Below are 10,045 nucleotides of genomic sequence, written 5' to 3' on the forward strand. Positions count from 1 at the left end.
GCTTTAGGAGAGTTTGAACTGCATCCGTTTGCAGATCCTGGAGCAGCATGTGCACTCTGACATAAGAGCATTTGCATAAAAAAAATGTTCTGGGGATGACTGACTTGACCTGTCTAGGCAGCAGCCAAAAGCACATTCACAATATTCATAAGTCTTTCCTCTAAAAGAAAAAAAGGGAAGAGAAAAGCAATACTAATTCAAGTAGGGGGGCACCTAACTACACTCATGAGCTGTAACAAGCACATTCTTTTTTCACTTCCTCAATTACAGCAAACAAATTACCACTAAATATGCACACAGGTTAACTTCTCAGACTCCAAACCACTAGGCAATAGGTTTGGTTGCAGTGTTTGGCCGGGGGAACGAGAGCTGAGCAATACACAACCCTCCCGAAGAATAATCAGTCATTAGAAAATCCAAACAGTCGTGATCGTGCAAGTGACATTACGTGTGACACTAGTTTTTTCGCGCGCACTATATACATCCAGGGTCTACACAGCCCCTAGGTATACACAAAACGTGAGATCCGGAACCAGAGTTAGAAGTAATCTACAGATGCTGCACAGTACATTACCATTTTTCTTTCAGTCTAACTCAATTTCAGGATCAAAATCAGGGAGGAATTATGAGATGACTTTTAAAAAAAAAAAAAAATCAAGTGACAAACTATGGCATACCTTCCCTTACAAGGGTTACTAAAAATACAGTGGAAGTGTGACACCAGCGCTTTACAGGGACATCGAGTAACTGATGTTGCATCTCCACCTACTGGTCATGTGCAGAGAGCATGGACGTGCATGATCTTCAGTGCCTGGGTAACCCCCCCCCCCCCCGAGATCCATGTGCTTAAACAGAGAGCGGGCAGAGCCCATGTGCTATCCGCCTGGCGCTACACAGTGCACACAGCAGTGCTTGAGAAGCTGGAGAGCTGACTGACAGCCCCTGAGACTGAAGGGAAACAGAGGTCTTAAACGTAACCGCTTGCTTAAGTAGCAGAGTAAACAGAATTTTGCTTGGTTTGGGTTTTCCTCTCCGGGTCCCTTCCTAGTCCACTAAAGGTGTGGATGTGGGCAGGTATTCTTAGACTCTTGTTTTGGTTCATGCAGTAAAAGAGCTGCTTAAAAAGACTGAAGAATAAAGAGTTGTATAGGGGTCTTGCTTATGTAGTATTTAACAACACAAAGCCTTATGCTGAACGTTGCTTCCCAGATCCAGCTTTGTTTATATCTGCTTGACCACTCCTGCACCTAGCTACTGAGCAAGGCAGGGAATGCTGTGTCTGCCTTTACAACTAAGGCTGACGTGTTATGAAGTGTCCAAGTTGAGAGAGGGAAATCAGTTTCTGAGCTATTGAGTGAAGCCTAGATCCCCCCCCCCCCCAAAAAAGATAAAAATCAGAAGCAAAAATACAGCAGGGTAATGGGCCCATGATAACATCACTTGCATGCAATAACTAGGTCCAGTTTGTCAGTCTTTCAAGCATGAAATGCAAGAGCTAATGGGAACTGCTCTGCCAGGGATATGTGATACGTTCATGCTGTTAAACCAGTAACCGCTTTGACATGGAGACTGATGAATGAAATACAAGCTGCCTGAAGTGAAGACAGAGGAAAGCTGTTGCTGTAGAGCATCAGGAAAGGGCAAAGTAAAGGAAGTCTGGAAGTGAGAGGCTACCTAGTGTCAAGAGGAGGAGGAGGCGGCAGCCAGAAAAGTTTACCCAGGAGAGGAACAGAGACTGATCCTGGATGCTGTGTGGGGTGGGGGGAGGAAAATGAAGGCCAATCTAGAGAAGATGGCTCAGGGACCATACAGGGCAGGCTGACTGCATGTGGCCCTGTTCTGCACTCTGCTTAGCACGCTTCAGTATAACAAATGATGAGACAGCCCCCTCTCACTAGTTTTTGGGTTTTTCCTGTTTTGTGAATGTACCCATCACTTCACTATGTGAAATTCGCACAGGAATCGTTTTTTTCAGCAGGGATCACACAGTCCAACACAAGCTCTGTGATAGTGTGGAAATAATTAGTGTCTGGTATTAATAGACCAACAGGCAGACTGCCTCAGAAACTAGCATCTCAGGTCAAACAATGAATCGTGCCTTTTAAAGGTTGGGATAATAAAACTTCTCGCTCTTATGGGCTTTGATCTCTGATCTCAAAGCACCTTTACATACACCGATGAATTAATTCTCCACCTTCTCCAAGGAAGATAAGCACACATAAATACCTGAGCTCAATAATTCTGGGGCAGGCATAAAAATGGGACCTGAATGCCATGCTATATGTTTTACCTACTCCTCCAGCTTCTCTCTCTCCTCTCGCACAAATGCACACCTTTAGCTAAAGGTCTGCTCTACCCGCATAGTCCCAAATGCATGGACACTCCTTCAACCGTGACACCAAATCTTCATCTGGGCCTACCTTTTTAAGCACTTGAGGACTTCTTTGGGGCTTGGATCAGAGGTGAACAGTCCACCCGTGAGCTCAGAATGGTTTGAGAGGGTTTAAGAGAAGCAGAGTAGTCCTTGTTGAATGGAGTTCACTGGGTTTGGATGAGAGGGGAGGATAAGGCAGCAAGATGGCATAGAGCTGGGGGCAGGGCGTAATAGTCAACAGTAACTTTAGGATAAGCAGCCCATCTTCAAAGCTTTTGTTTTCCAATGACCACTTGGTGACTGCCCAATGCTGCTCTTCTTTACAGAACAAAGTTTACAATCAGGTGCAACTACATGGCTCTGAAATGAAAGCGTTTGGAGGACTAACCAATTCTTCCTCTCCTCCAAAACAATTGAGGGAAACAGCCAGCAAATCCTTATAAACAGTCCATCAAATAACAATCTTTATACATCAGCTATTATCTGATGAAAAAAAAACAAAATCAATCTACAAAAGGAGTTTGGGGTGTTTTTGTGAATGGCCGGCTGGGCCTCAGTCTCTGCAGCGTGTTTCAGTAAGAGCCACGAGTGCCCTCAGCTGGCCACAGGGTTCACACTCTCCTCCTGCCTAACCTGAAGGGCCAGCACTTGTGGGTTACAGCTGTTGACAGACATAATTGTATTGCTATCAAAGGACATTGATGTTAGTGTGTAACTGTTACATGGAGGGGAGGTTAAAGTTTCAGCAACTGAGCTAATTTTATCACTGCAGGAGCAGGCAGATGCTACAGTTACCTTGTAACAAGTGCACCTTGTAACAGGTGTCCTACTTTCTTCCGCTGCTTTATTTCTGATTCTGTGGTTCCTTCTGTTCCATCCCTCTTTCCTCTCATCACTTGCTTGACACTAGTTTTGTTTCACTGTAACAAAAACACATTGTAACACTCAAATGGCAGCTCCTGCTTCTCCATTTTAAGCAATTAAAAGGTAACTTTGTCCACAGCCTCAGGCTACATTTCAGGAAAACACATACCTTTGTCTTCAGTGGGGCTTAAGAAACATGTAAGCTAAGTGCTGACTGAGAGCTGTAGGAGATCTCTCACAATATACTGGAAGCTCGATTGATTTTTGTCCTGTAATGCAGGTAGATAGAGAGAAATAATGAAACAAAATTAATTCTGTTTGCCAGTGTGCCTCAGCGAATCCATATTTTTTTCTTGCATTTGGTCCTGAAGGCCACTGCAGGCAGTCTCCTTCCAGCCCCACACACACACTGTGGCCTCATTCCTGGAAATATTTAAGTATGTAAATTCCTTGAAGATTATGAGAGTACTTGTATAGTAGAGAGCTGCACATAGGTGGATTGGGGCTTGCAAAGAGGCAGTTATTCTTAGGGGAAAACTGTGCATGGGGAAATAATGTAGCAGTTAGATGCATCTCCGAGAGAACAACCTCAGGCACCGTGATGTATTCCTTATGCCCCAGCCAGTGTTGAAAACAGTGATAATCGAGAAGTCATCTACCTTCAGTTAATTCCACAATCTGTCCTACTTTCTGCTGCTGCTTTACTTCCGATTCTGCGGTCACTTTCTGTTCTATCATTTTCTTCTCACCACTTGCTTGACACCAGTTTCCCTATGCTTTTCATGGCTTCTCATCTCTCCTCTCCACATGAGATCCTGCAGCTAACACAACTATTTTTTTTTCCTTCCGTCTTCTCTATCCCATTCCAAATAACTGGATTTCAGAGACCCTGGAATGCTCTGGTTCCATTTTTAATTCCTTTCTTCTGTTTAAATGGGCATCATCCAAGATATTCTGTTCATTGCAAGTGAAATTTACTTTGGTGCCAATGATGCACATAAGGCCCATGCACCACTAAAGTTTCTTGAATGCTGAACTAACTGGTAAGCTTTATTTGGCCCTCTGTGCTGACCAACAGAAGAGAACTGTCTCAGCATGACAGGTTTCTCCTGCAAGTTATTTTTTTCAAGCACATTTTTAAAGTCCAGGTGTGATTCCAAGCCTAATTCATCATACAGCAAAAAGTCAGGATATTTGACTGAGCAGTACCCAACTTTTCTTAAGTAATGGAAGAAAAAATGGTGAAGTATTTTTTCTTCCCCATGTGTTTTTGCTTTGATATATTTGCCAAAAAAGTACATTAGATGCTAACAAGAGCTGATCAGGAATTAGTTGACAAAAAAAAATTTTTTGTTAAGAAAAAAAATGCTCCGTGGAACAAGGTCTGTTCTAATTAAATACTCACTTGGAAAAAAATGCTGCAAACAAAAAGAAAGCCTTTTGAAAATGTCAAATATCTTATCATGAAAAAAGTGTACATTTTTTTAGCTTTGACATGATTATAGTTCACTTTTAATGGTTGAAACCTAAATGACATCTCAGCTGCCCCAAACCAAAAATTTTGGGAGGTTTTTTTTTTTTTGAGGGGGGGGGAGGGGGGGGGGGTTTTTTTTTGTGGGGGGGGGGGGAGGGGGGGAAGGTTATGGGGTTTTTTGTTTTTTACTTCTAATCCCTATTCAGGGTGGGGGAAAGCATCCAAAACTTCAAAATGTTGCAGACTAGGAAATGGTTCCTATCCAACTAAGCATTCATGTGTACACTACTGCCATGTGAAGCCCTAGTTTGTCAGCAGTACACAGCTGTACAGATCAGTCTTTTGACAAGGAATTGATATTCCAGTGACTTTATTTTCCCTGAACCTGTCTGGCTCCTCCAATAATTAAGATTCTCATTTCTAGCTCAAAGATACTTATGTAAAACTCATGCATTACAAAGACAGTGGTAATTTGCCTGTATTACTGAGCTAACCACAGTGTTCCAGGACATAGCAGAGTATATCGAGTCCTCAACACAGGAAACCTCAGAGACCTAGGAGGTTCACTCCCTTATCCTCTAGCTCATTAGTGTACAATAATTCGATGTGGTGGTTTTAATAGCTAAAGAGTTGTTCACAGCTGCTATGTTCTCAAGCCAAAGTAAGGGAGGGGTGCACCCAGGGCAAATGCATCAGAGCAATGCAAATCACTGAGAAGGCAATGTGAATACAAGCTGAGCAGAATTTAAACACAGTCCCTGAATGAAGGAAAGATTTGCATTAAGAAAGAGAATCATTAGAACCTGATTTAACAAGCGGTATATAAAATGCGTCTTTGCAACTTAAGATGAGGCTTATAATGCTGCACATTCTTGATTTAAAAAATAATTTATTGCTAGAACTCAGAATAGAATCGCTTGTCACTGAATGCCTTTAGACTGATTCAGGAACGTGCGCTTTATTACTTTCCTGAATGGGCTTAGTCTTTGGGACTTTGTAGAATTTACACGCGTTTAAGTCCTATTGACTTCAAAGGCACTTAAGTGGGTCCTTAAAGATAGGCACATGCTTAAATGCTTTGAATAACTTTTCTAAGATGAGCCTAAATGTGCCAGGTATTTTAAAGCTAGTTTTAAGCATAATCCCTTCTGGGAAAATACTATACACATTAACCAAAAAAATTATAAACCCTTCATGAGTTTTTAAGCATTTTACAGGATTTAATAAAGAATTATCCCTGCTCTCATTTCCTATAAGATGATTCAAAATCCCATAGAAAGAAACCTGTAGAACTGAAGTGTTAATGGTATCCCTAGCATAACTTTTAATCAACCTAATGGGTTTCACTCCAATTAAATTTGATAGGATTTTTTCACAAGGGATTACATAACTAGTAGTAGTTCCACTATTGTAAAAGCTAAAGGTTATACAGTTGTGCACTTAGCAGTCTTACTATTAGAGATAGTTTCTATTTTACTGAAAAAAAGGAAATATTGGCTGCTTTTAGACAAGTGTCTTCTCTTCTTTAATTTACATTGGAATGGCCCCCAAAATTTGGACTTTGATTTAACATTTCATAAGATGCAGAACCTCTATACCTGGCATTGTGCTGTAGTTTCAGTAATGGAAATAAACCCAAAGGCAAGGGATGATTCTCAACCATGCAGCTGAGATAGGAGTTACTAGATGCTTAAATCTTTTGACGTTGTAATTGCAATAGACCATCAATGTAATACCATGGCTTTGAATCTGACTAAATACTACAGAAGCTGAATAATGTTTTTACATACTTAAATCAAAAAGATTTATCTGATAACCTGAGTCCTTCCTTCAGATGTTGATTTAACAAAGAACAAGGATGATCTGTCCTGAGAACGTTGCCTGTCCCCTGTGTTAAGATAGTCCTCTAAGTTTTCCTCTTTAAGAAGGATTCATCAACATTATTTTTCTTAATTTGCCCCTTTTGCCAGTTCCTCCTGCTTCCCTATAACACACTTGCTATGACTTAAGCACTGGCTTGTTAAGCAAATGCTCCAAAACTTTCTTTTGGATAACTTCAGAGATAAGGGGTGGTTGAATTCTGATGGAGCCCTGCATTTGTCATAAATTTGTTTCATTTGATATCTATTATTTTTCAATGACATTTGATTTAAGAAGATATTTATGCATTCTATTTCTATACACCTTGACTTTCTAGCTTTTAATCATAGAAAAATAGGGCTGGAAGAATCTGAGGAGGTCATCAAATCCAACCTCCTGCTCAAGGAAAGATCATCCCTGTCTAAACCATCTCATCCCAAGTGTTTGTTTAACTTGAAATCAGCATGCCAAATGTAAACTGGAGATTCATAGTTTGGTCTATATACTGTAAGATTTTTTTATGACTAGTCTTGTTTAAACTTGTAAATGTTGTTGCCATGCCAATTAACATTATTTCCTTCTGGACAGCCCCTTTGGCTTGAGAATTACTGCCATGGTAAATAAATGGACTCACTTCATGTATACCTTTGCCTTCTGAAGAAGTGCTTAAGCTGGGAGTTACTGAGGCTCTTGGTAGATGTGTTCAAATGATTACTAACACATGGGGGGGGTGTTTTGCAAGGTTGAACAGTCTTTATCTGGTGCATTAGTTCAGCTGTCACCTAAAGCTAATGTCAGCAAAATTGAGATCTTCTAGCGTGCTGCTCTGGACCCTGCAATGCACATGTTGCACTGGCATACACTTTGCCACAGCATGAAGTCTCTGGCAATGCCAAACAGGAGTGGTAAAAGAAGACGTGCTTGTTTTACTCCATTCATGACCATCTGTGTGTGCTGCAGCTGTGCAAATTGCATCTTGGTGATCATATTTGTTGGCATACCACAGCATTTCTACATGGTCTGAAGTGATTCATGATGAAGCCAGTCATGTGCTTCCTTGATATAAGAAAGTGACTTGATGATTTGCTTTGGGGTGAAAATCTGGTTAATGCATTTTCTTCCAGGTTGAAATCAAGCCTGGCCTTCCTTTAACTTCACTGTCACTGCTTCCTTTACTCCGCTTCAGCTAAACTGTAGAAGACTTTACCAACCTGCAGAAAGGGCATGGCATCTTACTCATTGCTGCAATTCCTTAGTTCTTCTTTATTTAGTACTTTGTATATATTGACATTTCTCTGTTATTTTGGAAGGGTTTTTGGGACCAATACTTACATAATGAGTTTGGCAAACTTTCAGCATTTGCCCAGTTTCCTTGGTTTAATCACTCTTTAGAGTCTTTTACTACTTTGTAACATGAAAGAGTTCGACTTTGACAGACAGATTAAATACCTAGTATCACCTTGGTCAGATTAAATACCTTGGTCACTCATGTGACCCATTTAGCACTTCTTGAAAATGCTGCACCCTTGTCTCTTCTCTGCCTCCCTTTCCTTTAAAGTCTTTCCTTGTTTGTTCTTAACAGGCTCCCCGGCTGGTGCGCACTTGCCTGTCAGGACCTTCTTGAGTTGGTGGCATTCTACTAGGACCTCCTTCAGCAGTCTTCTCACCTTCTCTGGAAATGTTATCCCTGTGCTAATTTTAATTTTTTTACTGCGATGCCTTTTACTGCTATCTTCTTTATTTTATACAGGTTTTGCTGCTGCTGTTTCCGAAAGGCTTTAAACAGTTGATGCTTACTTTGCTTGTGTCCATCCCCCCTGCACCCCCCCACCAGTTCAGTGTATCCTCACTTATCCAAACATTTTAGCTGCGTTCATAGGAGAAAAAACTTATTCCAAGCACATAAACATTCTTTTAAACCCTGCAGGTTCTACCAGTTCCTCTAGAGAGCAGCAAATATTCTTAAATAAAATATTAACATGCATCTACTTAACTCAGAAAACAAAGCCTGGTACTAGAATATCTTTGTGTGCTCACAGCCTTCACTAACTGAACTAGCTGAGGACATATAGGAAATATAGGAAGTGGGGTCCTCTAAAGAAAAGCTTTGTAACAGCACTGGGAAGGATTCCTCTTTCTGATGGATACACTGCATGCATGTTATTTTGTATCATGGAAAAATCCATCGTTTCAGCAGAGGGAAATCAAGCTATAGATAAACTTGAGATTTTCAAAGTTATTGAGGGACTTAAGTGTCCAATTTCCAGTGACTGAAAACTGGATGTAGGATATAAACCTCTTGGAAACTTCCACCCTAAATACCCCAGAGCTTCTTGTGGAGACTCAGGAGAGCTGAAACACAAGCTGTTGTAAATAAGAAAGCAATCCTTTGTCTTGAGTCCAAAAAAATAAATTGGTCCTAATCTTTCAGGAACCTTGCATGTAGAAATAAAGCCATTATTTGAATGTCTTCCTATACTTTTTCTTTTTGATCATGCTATTTTCCTGTAAGGGAATCAAATGTAAACTGCTATTTTAATTAGGTTACTTCAGAATTTTGGTGATGCATCAGTGTGCAAACAACCAGCTAAAAGGGAGGGAGGAGATGACTACCTTGAGCCAATGCTAGTGATCAGGAGCATGAAATAAGATTTTTGCATACAAGCTATTTAAACAGGTTCTGGGAAGGAGAAAACTTATATAGCCCCTGTCACCAGAGTTTGAACATCTGAGTCCTTCCATCTCTACAGGGTAATATACACTGGATGTGTCTACATGAGACACTATGTCACTGTAGTGATTAGCTATGGTGGCATAGCTTGTCACTACAGCTACATGGCATTGGTGGGCATGAACCATCATGCTGTGGTACTGCACAATGAGCTACTGTGCAGTGGGGTCAAACAACCCATGCAGTGCCAGGACTGGACAGTACCAGCAGTTACTGCTCAGTTACTTGGTACTTGCTTTACATTTAGCAAATACTAAATGACTGCACAGTACCACCTGTGCAGTCGGGCAAACATGTAGACATGCCCACTATGTTTGTTCCAGGTGGTCAGGATGATCAACAGCCATTGCCTTCATCCAGATTAGGTTACAAGGGAGACTGAGGAGATGAGATCACTTCTTATTTCTTAGCCATCTTTTCAGCTTCCTAGCAATGAAGGCTCCTTGTCCCCCCAATTTTGAATGACTGTAATGGGGATGGAGATACATTTCTAGCTAGGATCTCAACTTAATGGTATTCTCCAGTAGTCTAAGATACTAGAAAAAGAAAAAGAAAAAGAAAAAGCAACGTTTTGCTGTGAGCACACTGTGACCTACTCAAACAACTAGCTAATATTGGGTCAAACTTTGGAGCAATATTATGATAATTCCACCATCAGACTGCAGCAAAATACCTTGGCTATGGGTTTTCTGAGCCAGGAGTCCAACCAAGTAAATACTGTGGAAAGTCATGAGTTCTTTCC

General features: G+C 40.9%; 1 protein-coding gene across 1 annotated transcript in view; it reads left to right on the plus strand.

Moving 5' to 3' along the window:
* LOC106722594 (frizzled-8-like) overlaps positions 1-10,045 on the plus strand; it is a 16,472-nt gene that overhangs the window by 5,595 nt on the left and 832 nt on the right. The window lies entirely within an intron of this gene.

The sequence above is a fragment of the Alligator sinensis genome, unplaced genomic scaffold, assembly GCF_000455745.1.
Source record: "Alligator sinensis unplaced genomic scaffold, ASM45574v1 scaffold1077_1, whole genome shotgun sequence".
In the NCBI taxonomy this organism is placed as follows: Eukaryota; Metazoa; Chordata; order Crocodylia; family Alligatoridae; genus Alligator; species Alligator sinensis.